Source organism: Triplophysa rosa, linkage group LG6 (assembly GCF_024868665.1).
Source record: "Triplophysa rosa linkage group LG6, Trosa_1v2, whole genome shotgun sequence".
Taxonomy (NCBI): Eukaryota; Metazoa; Chordata; class Actinopteri; order Cypriniformes; family Nemacheilidae; genus Triplophysa; species Triplophysa rosa.
In genome coordinates, this window is record NC_079895.1 from 13,553,068 (window position 1) to 13,573,691 (window position 20,624).

The window sequence follows — 20,624 nt, forward strand, 5'->3', positions numbered from 1 at the left end:
GAGTTTTCTATCAAGTATCAAAATGTAATTAATCTTGCAATGGACGATAGCAACTGCATGTCGAGAACAATAAGGACGAATATATAGCACCAAAGTGCAATTAAGCGCAAAATGTTTGATACATGTATGACTTGAACAGCCAGTTTCAAATATTTTCATAATTTTATTAAAAATAAATACCTTTACAATCTGATATGTGATAGGGAAAAAGTTCAGCAAACAGCAGTGCCGAACCCACGACGATATGAAGCTGGTAACACATGCTTTACGCTCTACGCCAACAGAGCAGTTAAAGAGTACATTCCTCAATATTTTTAAGGGCTTATTTTGGTTTATGGAGTGTCCGACAACAAGTTTATGTACATACATGATGTAAAAATACTATTATTTCGTAATAATAAGCAGTTTTTATTACCTTACTTCTTGACTGACTCTCAAATGATTCGTTCCGCGATTCATCTGTGTAATCTCCGCCTTTCCGCCAGCGTAGTCTGATTTGATTGGTCAGATAGTGTAGTCTGCTGTGATTGGTCAGATGGTCTAGTCTGCTGTGATTGGTCAAATGGTCTAGTCTGCTGTGATTGGTCAAACGCGTTCAGCATGTGTCGCAAATGGACCGCCTATCATTACTGCTGTATTACGGTTTGCAGGTGGTTGGATATTAACAGTGTATAGAGAGAGATGGCGTCGATTTTACCTTACGAGTTCGAGCCCGAGTCTGACGAATCATTCTTTAATCCTTATACAGATGCCAGTAAGAAAAAGGACTGTTTTAGACACTTCTCTTGTAACAGTTAGTTATCACGGCATACAGTGTACGGTGTTCGTATCTTCAGATGTTATTATAACTATAGTACACCACGCAGTTCTTGAAATAAAGACTTTGCGAGTTAATATGGTTGAACACTTACATTAGCGCAACGAGTTTATAGCTAACGTTAGGTAAACAAACAGTAACAACCCCAAAAATAACGGTAACGTTAGCTAAACACAGACATGAGATAACATCACACAAATTTAATTTTAAGTAAAGACAAAAATAAAGAGTCACACTTACAGGTTGTGATTCGGTGGAGCTTACAGGTCCAAATAAAGTTGGTATTGCAACATCTTTTAAGGAAAGACGTTTAATGTATCCTGCAGTAAAGGCGCCAAGATTGATGAAGCAATCTTCGGTAAAATGACGCGCGCAAAGTAAAACGTTCGGTTTATACTCCTTTGGTGTCGTTTGAAAAATAAATAGTAACCATTTTTTTCCTCAGAAGTTCTTCCTTTGGTAGTGAAAATAAGACTGACTTAGTTTCACTACATAGAACACAGCTTCTCTTAGACATGATGCACACGTCACGAACGAGCTAGTACAGTGTTTGGGGAGGAGAGAGTTAAGTTTTCCCAGTCAGTAGGCGGGGATTTTTCTAGTGACGTAGGTACATTGTGGTTAAAGATTCGGACAGGTCATGGCTTGTTCGCGTGATTCAGAGTCGATTACCTTTTTTATAAGCTAATAACTTTGTTATTCGTTCACCTTCGGATTTACAACTTGGCAGATTGCTTACATTCAAACACGGCAAAATTAAACACTTCATGAAATGTATTTTTTATGATCTCGAGGAATGTACTCTTTAATGCTCGTGTGCCTTTCTTATAATTTGTCTATTCCAATCTGAAACTGATGGGCGGAGTTAGTATAAATAGCCTCTGCTTACAAAGCGGGCTGCTTGCACGGTAAATAGGCACTCCGTATTTTTTATTTCTTCCAATAAGTGGTGGGGACAAAATTGACTTTGGCAAAAAGTGGTGGGGACATGACCCACCCATCCACCTGCAAATTACGCCTATGATTTTAATTACAACACTGATATGAAAAAGTATGTTAATAAAACTATAAGATTGAGTAAATAATTAAATCGACACTGTTAGATTATTAAAAATTCACTATCAATGTTTTTGAAAATAAAGTAAACATTAAAAAGAAATATCAGCGTGAGATGAAATGTCATATCTGCCCTGTCACATTTCTGTCTGCCAGTGTCTGACGGTAAAGTCTCTGACATGTCTGTCTGATAGTAGTGGTATCACCTGACATTTTGTGTCCAAATATACTGGTGCGGAGCAGGCTGAGCGTTTTTAATCCATTCTTATGAACTTCAGCGCACGTTCACGTGGCGTTCGCGGAGAAGGGGAATGCTCGCTTTGCGCAACGCGAGCTCAGCTTCCATGGGAATGGATTGAAAACGTTCGCCCTGCCTTGCGAGTACAACACTAACCCATTATAAACAGAAATTCTGTGCCCACTGGATGCAGCGCAAAGAGACGCAACAAACGTCCAGTTTCTTTTTGCTTTCGCCATGTTGCATCGCGCCGCTCGCGTGCAGTGTAACGTTAAGCGGGATTTATACATTCGCCTAGCTCCGCTCGGCGAGCCTCCGCTCACTGCACGCGTACCTCCGCAAACGGACGAGGCGTTTATAGTTGACGCGCATGCCGATGTGCTATACTTTGAAACAACAGGGGGCGACTCGGAGTAATCGATTCAACTAAACAGCACGTATTAGCATGGAGAAGAAGTGGTTTACTTGAACAACGCAATTTACCATGGTTTTAGTTTCGTATTTATAGTATAAATCATGGTGGCCACAAATTTACTATTATCTCACTACAGGCACATTATAGTTATATGATGTTTCTTATAAAACTATGGTAATATAAACAGAACAGTCCCCCAAAAACATGTCTCTACACTTGTATTATAGTAAAACCATAGTTACCTTTCATAAGAAGTGCTTCACATATTAAACTTTACATATGTTATTTAAAACGTATTGGATAAAGAGTCTGCATTGTTCTGCGTGGATTAATCATTGAGATGCATGTATAGACGTGCCTGCTCGGCTAGACTCGTATCCCCCTCGTTCGTTTTCGGATGCGTTGCCGCGCACGCAGTTACAAAGGTTGTTAACCAGTGGCGGCCGGTCAATAGGGGGCGCCGCCCCCTTACAGTTAGCCAGAGAAGAAAGCTACTTTAATATGCCAACAATAAGTTTAATATATATCGCAAATTAATAACGTAATAAAATAATTTAGTCGTACTATTTCACCGTTAAGTCATATTATCATTTATTAAAAAATCAAAAATGTATTTTGTTCATAGGTGTGTGCGGGGCGCCGGACAAACGTGTATGTAGGCATGTACATTTTTGAAAGCATGTGATTTGAGGCTGAGCTCTAATTGGCTTGTTTCAAATCGTCCTTGGGGCGCAGCACTCTGCGCCCCAAACCCTCCCACTTTTGTTGTAAGCGAATCAATATTGTTTTTATATTTTTGGCCTCATGTGATTGGACCGTTCTTAACGCCTCTCATTACCGCTCAGCAGATTGTCATTTGACTGACAGGTACTGATTAACGTGGAAGCAAGCGAAATTATCTCGAGATGAAAGAAAATGTAAGTCATGCCTTTTATTGTTTTCCCTGTTTGCTGTTTCAAAGTCCTGGCACCGAAACGTTGTGGACAACAACAGGGGTTTGCGACTTAAAACATCTCTCTGATAAGTGCAAGCGACATGAAAGTAGCCACAGCCATCTTGACAACGCTATGAGGCTCCAGTTTTTTGGGAAGCTAACCATTGCTGAACAGCTAGATGTAGGCTAAAGGATTGGCATTAGAAGGCACAATGAAGAGGTCACAAAAAATCGACACATCCTGTCTAGAATAATAGACTGTGTAAAATGTTGTGGCGCATTTGAGCTGGCTTTGCGTGGTCACAATGAGAACGAGAGCTCAGATAACCCCGGGATATTCCGTGGCTTGGTTGACTTTGTTGCTTCTCTTGATGGAGTTTTGAAAGAGCACCTTGAGAATGCCACTGTGTTTAAGGGAACTTCGAAAACCGTGCAGAACGAGCTGTTGGACTGTATGTTGTCTGTTATGAGGGAACACATAATCCAAGAAGCACAAAACAGCAATTTTCTATCAATCCAGGCCGACGAGACCACTGATATTGCCACACAGTGCCAACTTGTGCTTGTGCTGCGCTACATTGATGGCAAAAGCAACGTACAGGAGAGGTTTTTTACTTTTATTCATCTGCATTCAACTACAGCTGATTCCATCGCTACAGCACTAAAAGAGCAACTTACTGTCATCCTTCCAGAGGATCAGAAGAGTAAACTCATCTCCCAAGCGTATGATGGAGCCAGCGTGATGAGAGGTGCCACTGCAGGTGTTCAAAGGAAGATTCAAGATGTGTACCCAAATGCCCATTACATCCACTGCTATGCTCATCAGCTCAATCTAATAATGCAAAAGGCCACTTCTCACATACCCAAAGTTAGAATCTTTTTTTCTAACCTTGGAGAATTTGCCAGCTTTTTTTCAAGATCACCCAAGCGCACACATGTTCTTGATAAAGTAGTTGCCCATAGACTACCAACATCAAGCAGTGTTAGATGGAACTTTCACAGCCGTGCCATCAATACAGTGTTTGAGCACAGAGAGGGCCTCATTCGCTGTTTTGAAACTATTCGAGACTCAGGTGACTTTGACCCTGTTACCACCAGAGAGGCAGGAGGCTTTGCCATGCTGCTGGAGGATCAGGATTTTAATTTTTTTCTGCAACTTTTCCACAACATCATGCCACACGTGGACATCTTCTATGTTAAACTCCAGAAGAAGCACATAGATTCAGTCCACATTAAGGGGAGCATCCAGCAGTTCCAGCAGGACATACAGAAGATCAGGTAGCAGCTGTATTCCTTCTTTTGAATTTGTTATCATTATTATTGTTATTAGTCATACATTTTCTTAACCCTTTGCAGAAATTCTCTCCATTCTCTGGTTAACCAAAGCAGTGAAGGAGTTTCCAAAGAGGTGGTTGCTTAGTCCATGAACAGATTGCAACAGAGGTAAGTTTATTGTGAATTGTGAAAGTGACCTATTAGTCAGATATGGTGACCCATACCCGAAATGTGACCTCTGCATTTAACCCATCCAGAGAGTAGTGAACACACGCACAGCAAGTGGTGAACACACATACACCCGGAGCAGTGGGCAGCCATCACTGCAGCGCCCGGGGAGCAAGTAGGGGTAAGGTGCCTTGCTCAAGGGCACCTCAGTCGTTACCCGCCGGCCCTGAGGATAGAACCGGCAACCTTCTGGTCACGAGTCCGACTCTCTAAACATTAGGCCACGACTACTCCTAGTATTGTAGTCAAAATACTACAATACGGTTTTTCGTATGATCGGGCCAACCGGTGACCGGCCGGTCAGTCTCACGTCTCGCCGATTCCAAGCCGATCTTCTGTTTCCCGTGATGCGGGCAAGAACATCACAGCCGTCAGTACACTCAAAGCCGCAAGTAAACATGTAAACGTGCGCGCACACAGCCTGTCTTTCACGGCTCGTTTATACTCGCATGTGGGTCCACCGGACCGCGCGCGAGTCTCTGCTGACTGACGCGCATCTCTCATATCCGCTGACTGAAATTGACATTTTGTCATCACTACATCATTTTTGTTTTTGTCCTTCACTCTGTAGGTCTGTGACACCATACTCCAACACACCATGGAATGGTTCTGCTTCACAAGACACCTCGTTAGTGCCACCTTGCTGCAAGCAGACAGGTTTGAACAGTACACAGTGGCATTTCCTGAAGATGCACAGAGTAGGACTTTGAAGGCCTATCCAGTGCTCAATGGGAGTAAGCTAGAGACAGAGCTTAGTCTCATCTACTACAAGGAAGAGTTCAGAACCTGTTGTGGTGCTGTGGACCTACTGCAGCTGTTTAAGGAGAACAATCTTGAAGAAGTCTTTTCAGAGACTGTCACTCTCCTAAAGATCCTCATCACCACACCCATGACCACAGCAGAGGCTCAGAGGTGTTTCTCAACTTTGAAAAGAGCTAAGACTTTTCTGAGAAATAGCATGACCCAGGAGAGGCTAAATGCATTGGCCATGCTGTCAATGGAGAAGAGAATGGTAACTGAGATAATTGACTTTAACCAGAAGGTCATTGAGAAATTTGCAAGTCAGAAAGAAAGGAGAGCAAAATTTATTTTCAAATAGTGTTAATGGCCAATGATTAGGTAACTATAGTGTGTTGTGTTAATGTTTGAATGATTACCTTGATTACTTCATTACTGATAATAAACCCACATTCAATTCAAATTCACTGATTCATAGTACATTTATTTGCATGTATTAACATTGACTGTAATAATGATACATCACCTGATTAATGGCTATTTATAGTCCTGCATTACTGACAGTTGGATTTTCAGTTTGTTTGCGCCCCCCCAAATATTTTTTATCACCAGCCTCCACTGTTGTTAACCCTTTGCAGCGTACGATCACACCGGTGTGATTAGAACATTCAGCGCTTTGGCTGGCACTGAGCCAGAGACAGACTCAATCCTGTCACATATCACGACTGTGCAGTGCTTTCAACCACATAATGTTTCATTTAGCCTTCAGACATATACACGTGCCTACAAGCACAAAATACATTTAGAGATCGCATAATACACACTGATGTCTATGGAAGCGGCAATAACAATCTCCTCAAATGTAATTTGACGGATGTGTTTTATTCAGATTAGACACAGTATCTGCAATTTAAGCCATTGTTAAGATCACTCAATTCTTCTACCAGTTCACCAGGCACTTATGTTTGTGTTTTTAAGAGAAGTGGATGAATTCACGTCATTTATATCCGACAGATCTCAGACCACGGCAGAAACAAACATGGCGGCGCCCGCTTACAGCTCAACTAACGCGATCATTATAAAAGTGTTTAAACAACAAAACACATTCACATGCACATATTTGACAATCGGAATGTCAGATATTTCATGACATAGTTTGTGAATTTTTTTGAGTAAAAAAGAAAAATGATGTAAAAGCAATGCCATCAGTCATACAGCTGCTGTGGCTCTGGGGTGTGTCACATGATAAGCAGTGCCGCGTCGCTATGGAAATGTTAAAGTGATAGGCTACCTTCTTAACGGTCGCCTTGGGAAAGCTAGTAAACACTGTAACTAGTCACTGTAGCTAGTCAAACACTGTAGCTAGTCACTGTAGCTAGTCAAACGCTGAAACTAGTCACTGTAGCTTGTCAAACACTGAAACAGGTGTCAGGTGTAGCCAAACTTCAGGAATATGGTTTCACAGCCAAAAGGCAGAAAAAGTGAAAAGCACTCTGGAGACAAATACAAACAACATTTTTGGTCTTTTGTGATTCTTTTATTTTGTTCTTTTTTTCTGTTCATTATTAACAGTTTCAGAAAACATTGTTTGGTCTTATAAGATAAATTAAAAAATGCACTGAAAAGTTATAGATGGTTGATTATTTGTCTAGGTAAGTATATTTTTTCATAGATTAAAAATAGCTTTTAAAATACGCAAACTGGCAATACTATGTAAAGTGGTTCAAAACACGGTTTTAAAACGCTATTGGTTAAAGGAATATGACTTGGCCTGAAAAAAAATCAGTCAGAAGATTTTTTTTCACTTTAATCCATGTAACTATCACTTTAAAGAATTACAGCATCACATATTAAGTCCATTGCATTATTTCACAAGGTATCCCTTTTCTTTTTGAATTGTGAAGCACTAATATCAAAAATTGATATATCCTTAAGAAACATTATACTTTACATTTACTGCACATTGACAGTAAATGTAAAGATGCTTGACAGTAATACATGCTGTACCAAACAGATTATACTCTTTTCTAGAGCCTCCTGTCCTCAACTGGAGATTTACCGTCTGGATGGAGCTGTGCTGTGTGCATGCTGGGTTTTGTCTGAACGGTAACAGGTAGAGATGAACTGAAAACTCACGCATCACAGGGCCGCTGCTTCAACTCAACCGAGATTAAAACGCAGTTTGTCGTTTACTGAGTTGTGTTTACCCAGAGCCTTTACACAGACGGGCTGAGATCAGAACAGCCTCAGGGGCTTTAAGTCTCAGACAGATGCACAGAAGTAAAACCTGAACACGAAAGCTGTGTTTAAGTGTTCACATGCAAATCAATGGAACTCCATTATCTACTCCATTACTGTCTGTAATGATCTTAGATTAATTTAAACCCTGTCAGCAAACACAGACTACTCCATATACAAATATCTGTGTTTTTAATTATTCATATCTCTAATAGCTCTGTATTCTGTTACAGTGTTGCCATCTTTGCTCCCTGATCTGATCTTTCTTTAGTTATTGCTTTAAAACTTTTTTTAGTTTAACTGCAAAAATTTAGAAAAATGACAATATTTACATTAATAAAAGTGTACTAGGGTTGTTTGCGAAATGGTACATAAAACATATTTGCACTGATGGACGATGCATCCGATATTGACTCAATATTATGGTATTATTATAGAGAGATAGAAAGAAAGGAATAAGGAATAACGAACGAAAGAAAGAAAGAAAGGAAGGAAATTCAGTGTCATTTACATTCTTACAGCAGTCCATAATACAATGCTTGCCATGAACTCTAAATGCCATGACTATCAATATTTATTTGATGGTTTTATGTAATGCTTTATAGAGATCCAAATAAAGCTCTAAGGCCAAATTCTTGTAGTCTTGTTTATCATTATATATCAACCTAAACCTCTGACAGAGAGGGAGAGAAAGAGCAAGCGCCCTTAAGATGCCTCATATGACTCTCACAAGACCTAGGCTGAGCATCTCTTGTAAGTCACGCATGAGTCCACCTCCGGTGAATTCCTCTGCTTACAAATGTGTGGTTATCCCAGCAATAATCCTCTCCAATTCATTCTGTGGCCAATGTGGATTTTTATCACATCTAAAGAATAACACTATAATCTGGAGCTTGTTTAAGCCCCAGGTTGCCTAATAAATGTTTAGCACAAAACCCCTTTAAAGGGGTGGTGCAACGGTGTGTCATGCATTCTGACTTCTTTACAATGTTAAACGCGCTTTAAATAAATATCTGTTAACCCCGTCATTGCCATTGCCTGGAGAGTAAAAAAAATCACACAAAGTTGATTTTTGGGTGAACTATCCCTTTAAGTGTTAATCAACTGTTATGAGAATAACAAGAAGAAAAAAGTAAAATAATTTCCCCGCATAAGCCTTTCAAGCTTAAGAGGTCGTATACACGAGACCGTTTTCAACTAAAAACGTGTTGCGTTTTGTCTGTTCATTTACACGAAAACGGTGTTTTGGGGGACTGAAAATGCAAACCTTTGAAAACAGGTCTCAAAGTGCACGTTTTCAAAAATGACGGCATTATCGTTTCCGTGTTATCTCTGAAGGCAGCCTTTTCCAAAAACGATGACGTCATACGCATGCGTATTACACATTCAGTCTGTAGGTATGCGCAAGTATTCCACAAACAATACTGGCGGCCTCCATGCTGCATGTTTGTGCCATGTGACATACTTATTATCCTTTCTCCAGCAAAAAGTACATTTACTGCACCACTACAACCAGCGGAAACATAGTACTTATATACACAAACTATAAACGCACATACACGCCAACAAAGTGTATTAAAAGCGCTTTTAGATTAAAACAGTGTATGTGTATGTGCGCATGCACGTAGTGTTTCTTTATAGAGCAACATCGCCATCCACTGGCCTAGTTTTTATTCGTTTTCACGGATCCATGTAAATGCAGATCGTTTTGTTAAGGCTGTTGTGTGTACGTGGAATTTTTCAAAAAAAAATTCAAATTTAAGGAATGCGATTACTGCAACAGATTGTTGCATATATTCACACAAATGCCAATGCTAATCCGTCGGCTGTTTAATAACATTAAAGGTGCAGTGAACTGGCCGTTTTTATTGTTTTATACTATTGTCTGATGTCTACTTTAGTGTTGTCACGATACCAAATTTTTGACTTCGATACAATACCTAAGAAAAGTATTTTGATACCAATACTAAATTAATACCATGCAAAAAGAACATGCAGGAAGTAATTAAATAAAAAATGATTAAACATAAATAACTTAAAATTCTGTTATTTAATTTTTTTACTCTTACAACTTACACTGTGTTCCTGCCTTGCTTTTTGAGCATGTCTTCCCCCTTATTTAAAAATAACATGTCACCACACAGACCTACAAACTGTATGAGTGTCAGGTGTCAATCTATGATACAGTCCTAAACGTGTACCTGTCTCAGTGTTTGCTGCTGTCTACTAAGGTGAAACGAGAAAATAAACTGTTTAAACTTAAATTAATCTACATAAATACTAGCTAAGACCTTAAAGCATGGTTCAATTAATTCACTTCAATACATAAAAATTCATTAAAAACATTACATAATGCATTCTGACATGATCTAACAATAAATCTCTTTTTACAGCATTTATTAATTGTGACCCTGGATCACAAAACCAGTCTTAAGTAGCAGGGGAACATTTTTAGTAAAAGACAAAAATACATTGTGTGGTTCAAAATTATCGATTTTTCTTTTATACCAAAAATCATTAGGATATTAAGTAAAGATCATGTTCCATGAAGATATTTTGTAAATTTCCTACCTTAAATATATAAAAACTTTATTTTTGTGAGTTGATGGTCTGCCACAGTGCCCCTGATTAACAACTTCAAAGGCAATTTTCACAATATTTTGATTTTTTTTGCGCTCTCAGATTCCAGAGTTTTAAACGGTTGTATCTCAGCCAGATATTGTCCTATTCTAACAACTCATATATCTATAGAAAGTTTATTTATTCAGCTTTCAGATTATGTAAAAATCTCAATTTCTAAAAATTGACCCATAAGACTGGTTTTGTTGTCCAGGGTCACAATTTGTTTATGTAACTTAATACAAATCTAGCTGTTTATTCATATTAGTTCATTGATAAATGTTAATAAATACAACTGTTAATATTTTAATTGATATTTTTGATTGAAAAATGTATTAAATATTTATTAAATCCGTTGAAATGAACCATTAAGATGAATAAATGCTTTAGAAGTATTAGTACCCATTATTAGTTCATGTTAGCTAACTAATGTTTAGAAATGGAACCTAGTTGTAAAGCGTTATCAATAATGTTGGCCTGATTTTCAACCGGCTCACGGTGAATCGTTACATCCCTACCAGGCACTGCACAATATTTTTCGATCTGTAACGGCATGATGCTTACACTCGCTCTATCTGGTTCCGTGCATCTTGTGTTCAGTACTGTCATGCGCGAACCAGTGGGCAGGGCTCAAGAAGTAGGCGTTGATATTCTTCTGTGGAGGCGGTGTTCAACCTATCAATGATAGGTGCATTCCAGGACCTGCCGTTCGCTGAGCCTCGTGTAAATAACAGTTGTTATTTCAGTAACAAGGGCGTTTTCAGGTCTGACACTTAAAGGATGTTCGCTTGAATACGATTCCCGCTTATATAACAAAAGCTCGGGTTAAAATTGTGGTCTTAATTCACCGCACCTTTAAGAGTCAAGCTTTATAAATAAAGACAAACGGACTAAAAACATACAGATTTCTCTCTAAACGTGTATACAGTATGTATGTCAGGACAGGCATGAGAAATGAGCAGATGCCACACAACAGATGGAAACTACACGTTCGTAAAGAAATGACAGCAACATATTGCTGAAAAAAGCAGGAGATTCAGTCCAGTGGATGCAGATTCCATAACCAAATTGCGTAAACCTTTCAAAAAGGTTTATCAATAAAAGATCAATATAGTCCCTGTTGAAAATAAGATGGTCCAGATGTACAGGCCTTGCTGAAATGGGTGGGGTGTGAAAAGCTAAGAATCATAGGCCTGATAAGCATGACCTTCTTAACTTTAAACACACACACCTTCAAAATAAACAGACACTCCGAAGGTCCAGAACAGCAAGTCATTCGGTTCATGTTTATGAACTGTACCCTGAAGCATGGTACAAACATGGTAAATGTTCACACTAAGAAAGCAGAAATGTAAGGTTGTCAACAATCATACCGGAAACAAACCTGAATGTTTTTCACACAAAACCAAGATGCTTAACCTGTAACCTGACCATAAAACTTCATTTACATCTGTGTTTTGATTAGGGCTGCAACAACTAATCGATAATTATCGATTAGTTGGTCTGTGACGTCACTTGCGAGCTGCGCAGTTATAAATCAAGCGCATCTTCTTCCCTTTTAAAATTACAGTTTTAGATGTGTCTCTCCGTGCAGCGCGAGATGCGCAGTTTAAAAGTCACACGTGTCTCCGTGCAGCGCGAGGTGTGCAGTTTTAAAGCCAGACGTGTTTTGCATGCATCTCTTCAAGCTGCGCAGTTTTAAAGTTTAAAGGGAAGAGGTGTTTTAAATGACAAAATTAAAGATTATATTAGTAAAACCCAATTTGTGGCATTTGCACTTTGCAAAGTACATAATAGGCTAAATACCCTGATTTGGTGGTTTATTTAGTTCAGAGGTGGGTAACAAAGTACATTTACTTGAGAACTGTACTTAAGTATTACTTTTTCTGTTTACTTTTTACTGTACTTCACTACATTTGAATGACAAATATCTCACTTTTCATGGCACAAAAAAATGATTTCCTTGGCCGACCCTCCCCTCGCTCCCACGTTTGGGAGAGACTATTGTCAGTTGCTTCTAATATGACACACCTGAATCAACTCACCAGGTGTATTAATTATGGAGACATTCACAACATTTTGGGAGAAGGCTAATGAGTTCAGTTGTGTATACTTTTCCCATATCTGATTTACTTATTATAAGCAAAAAACGTAATTACAGTTTTATCCGATTAATCGAAAAAATAATCGCCCAACTAATCGATTATCAAAATAATCGTTAGTTGCAGCCCTAGTTTTGATCATAAACTAGCCTTCATCTTCAAAACAACAAGTGAAATTGCTTTGATCACATGAAGCAAATAAACAGCGCAGTGCATCATTTACAGTATGTGACCTGTAATAACCTAGACATATGTGTTTTTTTTAAGTGAACCAACAAATTCATGCACATTAAACACCCAAAACCTACAAGCAAAACAATGACCACTAAAGCAGATTCATTAAACACCCAAAACATTGCAGGCAAAATCAATGGCAACTAAAGCCAATTCCAAAAGTACCAACCCCAAAACAATCTGGTCAACTCCAAGTCTAGTCTTCCTTGTTTGCTGCTCTTGCTCACAATTCTGATATTCACACAATAAGGATAGGCTTTCACTGGCTATCCACATTCTAAACTTACAGTACAGATCAGTCTAGTATACGCGGCTCTGCCTGCAGGTGCATCCGACAGCTTACCTCTTCTGTCCAAACAGGTCAAAAAGCATCAACTCTGTAAGCAAAATGCCCTTCTACAGCATTATGAAACAAGGTCTGGTGTTTTGAACCCCTTCAAGTGTGGTGATTTAGTGGAGGAGGGAGGGTGGACTTGTCTACTGGACAAGTGTGTGTTTGTAGGTGGGTGTGTGGGAGTGGGTGGAGGGAGAGATTGAGTTAATCAGCTCCTCAAAATATCCATAAAATATAGAAAAAACAGCTTAAGCTTAATTTGCCTAGTATGAGCATAAGGATGCATCAAGGAAAAACGTTTTTGAGTTTGACTTCTGTGAACAGTGGAGTGGACTACAGATTCTGGATTTTAACTGTTGTGCAAAAAAAAACTTATTTTCTACTCCCTAATCTTCCAGAAAGCAACCCATACACTACTTTACACCAGACACATATCATGTGCTACCACTCCGACTTACTAAAGCCAACTATGTGTAATTTAGCACAACAACCTCTTTAAATTGGTTTCAAAGGTCAGTAACAGGGTTTAAATATCAGCAAGAGAAGCTGGCACTAAGTAATGGTGAGGCATTTTCCTGGTGCTGTGGGAGAAAATACTTTGATGGTTGTAATTCAGGTTTATCCAGTAAGACTTTAGTCTGTGAAGTCCATCAGACTCGAGAGCTGCTATCCAGACAATCTACAGAGGTAGAGCTGAGGCTTCTTCACATAGACACAAATAGGATAATGTGTTTTAAGGGAATCCATGAATCATTCACTAATCTTTTTGCCTACTGTACGCAATAGTAAATTATAATAAATTGCACAAAACACTTGTGCATGCCATGGGCAAAACGATTTTGACTCGTCCCTATATATATATATATATATAGACCTATATGTTCAACATTTAGGCCTATATATAGGGACTAGTGTTGTCAAAAGTCCCGGTACTTCGGGTTCAAGTCAGGACCTAAAAATAAAAAAGTTTAATTTCTGAAAACCTAATTTTCATAAGACCTGGTAGCACCGACGTACCGGGTCCTGATGCTCTGTCTGACAGGTTGTCAGTCGGAAACTTTTTATAGACGCAATAATGTAACATAAGCTGTGTTCGACTGTTTGTGGCGCTGCACGCACAGACGGATCTGCAGATTTAAATGGGCATGGTCACTGTTAGAAGAATGGTTGGGGAGTGGGCGGAGCACGGGAGAAAGAGAGGAAACAACTGTCATCTGTCTCCTCACCAAATACCAGCATATATACAACATAATATGTTAAATGTAGGGATGTAACGATTCACCGTGAGCCGGTTGAAAATCGGTTATAATGAGTGACGATTCAATTCGGTTGAGGCTTGAACTGAATCGCAATACATTCTTTGAACAGCAGGGGCCGCTATTTTCACTGCAAACCTAAACGTGGATGCTGATATTTCTTAAATGCAAAAAAATCCAAGAAAAGCACAGTATTAGTTTGTTTATATTAAAGAGACTTTTTCTATTATTAATTTGTTAAATTGTTATAAAATCGCAGTTTACTTTTGTTATTTGAAATAAAAAATTGTTTTATTATGCAAAGAAACGTAAAGCATTTAAGAAATAATGCAAGGGAAGTTGTTCATTTCTAATTTGTTTCAACTCATTTTTTAAAAATAAATCGTGAGTAAATCGTGAATAAATCGCATCGTGAGATCAGAATCGTGAATCGCATCGCATCGTGAGCTGAGTGAATCGTTACATCCCTAGTTAAATGTCATTTTCCCCTCAAAATAATATATTATATTAGTAATATATTATATATTAGATTAATCATAATTTCATATAACACTATCGAGTTGTTTTGGCTCAACGAAGTCCTCAGCAATACAAAGAGGATCTGTCATATCGCTTATATATTACTTTTTTAAATCTAAAAAAAAACACCCATATTTGCCGGTCAAAAATCCTCCTTTTCCCACACAGTGTTGTACGACCGAAAACTACTCTGCCGTCCCAAAAGCTCACCGGCTTGTTCAACTAGCCGCACTGTCAAAACACAATAAATATGGAGAGTGGCACAGAAAGTTAGCAGTGTCAACAGTAGGCAGAGCTCTGATGAGGTGGAGGACTACTGGTCAGGAAATATTTGAAATGTGTGTTTTAAAGAAAATAAAGGTGTGTTATAGGCTATATAGGATTGTTAAATGCATTACAGTGTTAAACACTAAAGAACAGCAAAGTCTGGAAAAGCATGAGCATCAGTTAGGTGAGAAAAAGTAACGCAAAAGTACTTTCAGTTACTTTCCACAAAAAGTACCCAAGTAACGTATCTAGTTACTTTTTTAATAGAGTAACTCAATATTGTAACTAGTTACTTTTAAAAGTAACTTTCCCCAACACTGATTATCAGAATGATGCCCCAGCACTTCAGATGATCCTTGAGGCCTTGTGTAACACAGCAGAAACATATAAATTGAACAAACAAACACTTATATCAAAACAGTCGACAACTTTATGGTAGTCTTAATGGGAGTTTAAAGAAGGTTGCTTAAGGAAACAGAATTAAGTTGCTAGAATGGTTTCTGTACAGTCAGTCTAACTACAAACTTTTAGTTCCGCATAAAACACTTTATACATCCCAATATGACCACTTCAGTGTCTATAGATCTTAGATATGTTTTAATCATAAAACAACCAAATTAAATTTCCCAAGATATAACATGTACGTTTATAAAACATCAGTTACCCTAAAACCCCAGACTGTAAATATAATTAGTCTTATCCCTAACGAGACTCCACCCAGTGAGACATTGTTCCTTAATTTCTCTAACTGTACGCTTAGCTGCTCAGTATGTTCAGGCATCTATAGCTAATCATGTGAATAATCGTATGGATTATAACCTAACCTAAATACTCTTTTGTGCAAGTCACATGATGAAATACCAGACTGTATTTGCCCAAATCCTGTGTTATAAACACCGGCACAGAAACTGTGTGAGACTGTGTAAAATATATAGCAAAATCATCTTCATCATCACTGATGAGACCAGTTTGTGGCAGATACTTCCAGTCTCTGTGGTATCACTTACAAACAAACCTGTAATGCCGCCTTTTCTGGATAAGCCTGAGAGTTATACTGACACATTGCAGCATCTCTGTTTACATGGCCACCTGGTTATCCTCAATTGCAATGTTTTCCAACATTTTGTCGCATATGCTCCCACAACACAACCAGTATAATTAATTATATCAATAACATGCAGATTCATTGTACGTGTAGTGTTGAGAGATCTAAACTATAACTAAACTGTGGCTCATCTGACAACGTAAGACAAAACGATAACCAGCCAATGTATTTAAAGACACCAATATTTATTACTTTTAATTTATTATTGCATTTCCTGGGTGTCAAACACATGACCTTGACATTGCCAGGGCTATGCATGTGTAACTTGTGCCTTTCTTCCCTAGCAGCGACTCTGGGAGCACATTCATCAGTTACTAGGGATGTAACGATTCACCGTGAGCCGGTTGAAAATCGATTATAATGTGTGACGATTCAAATCGGTTGAAGTGTGAACTGAATCGCAATACATTTTTTGAACAGCAGGGGCCGCTATTTTCACTGCAGACATGCTGATATTTCTTAAATGCAAAAAATCCAAGAAAAGCACAGACAGTATTAGTTTGTTTATATTAAAGAGACTTTTTCTATTATTAATTTGTTTTAAAATTGCAGTTTAGTTTTTGTTATTTGAAATAAAACGTAATTTTACTATACAAAGAAACGTGAAGCATTTAAGAAATAATGCAAGGGAAGTTGTTCATTTTTAATTAGTTTCAAATCATTTTGTAAAAATAAATCGTGAGTAAATCGTGAATAAATCGCATCGTGAGATCAGAATCGCGAATCGCATCGCGAGCAGAGTGAATCGTTACATCCCTATCAGTTACTGTATGGCGTTATTATAATGACAAATGTCGCGAGCGCATTATTACAAGGCGAGAGCGTGTGAATCTCTCGGCTCGCACGCCGATTTCCTTTGCTCATGCACAAAACTGGATGCGCGCTTTCAATTATAGGCTGCTCTCTTATGAACTTTCTTGCTCTCGAGAGGTCCTCCTGTGTGTTCCAGGCATTATAGGCTGTCAAAAGTAGTCAACCAATCAGGGATAGGCTTCCACGGCGGGCCAATGAAAACGCGACCCTTTTACATGGCATCTTATTGGTTGAAAGTGACTCGACGTATTCAACGAAGCAAGATGGATCCACCACATTCTCAGGTAACAATATTAATATATTTGATGCAACATTATTAATCAAATGTGTATTAGAAATGAACGGGGCATTAGGATGCTTTGTAGGCTACATATAAACGTCAGTTTAACTACCATGTTATTCAGACAAAACAGGCCAACACCCTCAAGTTCATGTGGTCCTCATGCATGTCGTACACTAAACATAGTATTGTCAAAATAGTACTAAATTGATTACCGAACAATTTAGATCGGTGCCTTAAGTTAGCTTTATTCTAAAATAATATTTACTACAAGTATTGGTACATATCAAAACAATAATAGCAGTGGAGCATTTGGAAATATCATATAATATTCTATACCTATTTCGTTATGCATTTAATGCATTTGCAGACAGACACTGTAAGTGTTCTTGCATTCAGTGTTCCAGAAGTTCAGGGCATAAAACTGAACTTCTATGCAATATACCAAACGCTCCCTTACCGTTCATCTCTAATATACATTTGATTAATAATGTTGCATCAAATATATAAAAATTGTTACCTGAGAACGTGGTGGATCCAGAGGCGTATTAAGACTTCATGGTGCCCCTGGACAACAGCCCCAGAGGTGTCCCCCATCCACCCACCTACCCACGCAAGAATCCACTCATTAAAAGATTTTATATTAAAAGATTTTATAAGAATGAAACTCAGCAATTTACAATATACTATTTTTACAAGAATTAAACATTAACATAACACTTTTGTAGAAAAGAACACAAAAAACAACTCTTTTCATCAAGCATTTTTAACAATTAGGCCTACTGTAGTTAAGAGGTCGCATTTTCATTGGCCCGCCTGGAAGCCTATCCCTGATTGGTTGACTACTTTTGACAGACTATAATTCCTGGAACACACATGAGGACCTCTCGAGAGCAAGAGTACCAAAGGATTCGTGGACGCACGGCACGGCTCACTGAGCCAGAGGAGAGAAAATTCATAAGAGAGCAGCGTATAATTGAAAGCGCGTGTCCAGTTTTGTGCATGAGCAAAGGAAATCGCCGTGCGAGTGGAGAGATTCGCGCGCTCGTATTACAAGAATGCGCGCTCGCCTTGTAATAATGCGCTCGCGACATTTGTCATTATAATAACGCCATATTACTGTGGTTAACATGGTTTCTGCAGGTGTGCACTGACTGAACTGGAACCAGCATCACACTGCTGCAGCGTCCCGCCAGTTTATATGACGCACTTCCGTTACAAAGCTATGATTACTTAAAACGCACTTGTATTTAATCCATAGCTTCTTACATTAAACTACGTTCAATTTAGTTCACATGTATGTGTAGAAACACGTCCAATGCCATAACAACATAAATAAAACGATAACTAAATAATTTGCTTTATCCGAAGCTGTTCGTCTTGGTTTTAGTAATACAGATAACGTTAGCTCATGCCGGATGCTACTCAAACATGTACATGTTTATATGGTCTTATTAAGTTTAAGCATACTGCATGTTTATGCTGAACCAGACATTTAACAAAAACACAAGGCAAGTTATATTGAACATTAAGTAACTTAGTTTCGCATGAACTGTGCATTTAATAAACAAAAGCTTGTGCACATGGACGTCTTTAATAATTAATAACACAGGACATATCTGCAGTATATAGACAAACCAGCACAACAGGAACATTTGGTTTCCCAAATAATGATCTCAAGCCGAAACCTGCATGAGTTATTGAGGACTATCGTAACACTTTGAACTTCCTAAATTGACTAACGTTAATCCTTCACCCAGAGCAAGCGATTAAACCCCAAAGCTCTCTTATCGTTTCACAAAAAGCACATGGGATGCACAATATTAATACACTTAACGTTAAACTGCACCACCACAATTCGCACATATAAACACATTTATGTCAAACATTAAAGCGCAGTTTAACGAGCGGCCGCTATAAACGGCGAAACCGCCGGAAAGATTATAAATCGAGAAAACAGCGGCTAACACTGCTAGCACCAATAACCAGGAAATCAATAATAACTCAAAAGCTTGCTTTTTATTATCCTAAATCCCTGCTCTCGTGTGCCCATCTGAAGCTGCTCGGGTCCATGTTGTGGGAGTGTGTGTGAAAACAAAGCCGGTTTTATATAGTTTACCTCACTCGAGTGCCGTGTGCATCTCCTCTCCGCTCGGTACTAAAACACTCACGCTGCACGCTGCGCACTGCACAAAACCCCGACCCCACTGCGGAAACGCCATTCTTCAATCTATTTACGTATAGACTCTTTTCGTAGCTTCACTGGGCGCCATGTTTTCAGTGTTGTGTTACGCACTTTACGCAACTTGGGGCGAGCTCTGTGACGTGTGCTTCCGCTAGCCGAGAGTGTGAGGCCAGTCTGAGCTCGTGGCGGAGACGTGCGTCATAGCAGTCTGCCACATGCGTTTCATCACTTTACTTAAAAGAAATCCGGATTTGACTTTGTTGTATGTTATTAATTTACATGGGGTTCCCGTAAAATACTTTGTTTTATCCACTAAAATATCATCAATATCAATATGCAGATATCCTTCTTAAAAGTCACATATTAGTACAAAAAAAACTACTGAACATTACAACAGTTTGTCCCAATGGAACCCTTTCTTAAACCTGTCACTTAAAGGAGCAATGTGGAGATTTTGGCGGAATCTATGGGTTAGGTGTGAAAATTTCGACCAACGGCTCACTCCACCCCTCCGCTCTCCCTTTCGAAGCACTACTGCGGCTCTCACAGGACAAAGATGTTGGCGCGTTTTCGCTTCTTTGTCAAAGGAGATAACATATTTATGAAAGCCACGCTGTAAAGCAGTTTGTCCATTTAGGGCTACTGTAGAAACAACATGGGGAATTCCATGTAAGAGGACCCGTGGTGTATGTAGATGGAAATAGCTCATTCTAAGATAATAAAAACATAACACTTCATTATGTAAGGTCTTTATACATCTCCGAAGACATAGCCATGTATATTATATTGCATTTCTGTCCGTAGAACCTTCTAAATATTACACACAGCCTTTAAAGGCTCGAGATGGAAACAAACCATTATCTCCACTTGCAATACCATAAAAATAAATCAAATAAAACAACTTTTAAATAAACTCTGATCCTACAGTCTGTTGATGGTTTAATTGGATATCTTTAATATGTATATTTATG

The 20,624-nt window shown here is 38.7% G+C and overlaps 1 protein-coding gene across 1 annotated transcript in view; it reads right to left on the minus strand.

The window, feature by feature from the left end:
• Positions 1-19,713, minus strand: part of slc39a10 (solute carrier family 39 member 10) — a 38,194-nt gene extending 18,481 nt beyond the window's left edge. Inside the window, exon 1 of the mRNA XM_057335501.1 lies at positions 19,588-19,713. The gene's annotated coding sequence lies outside the window, so the exon portion shown is untranslated. The remainder of the gene's footprint in view (positions 1-19,587) is intronic.
• Between the last annotated feature and the right edge of the window lie 911 nt (positions 19,714-20,624).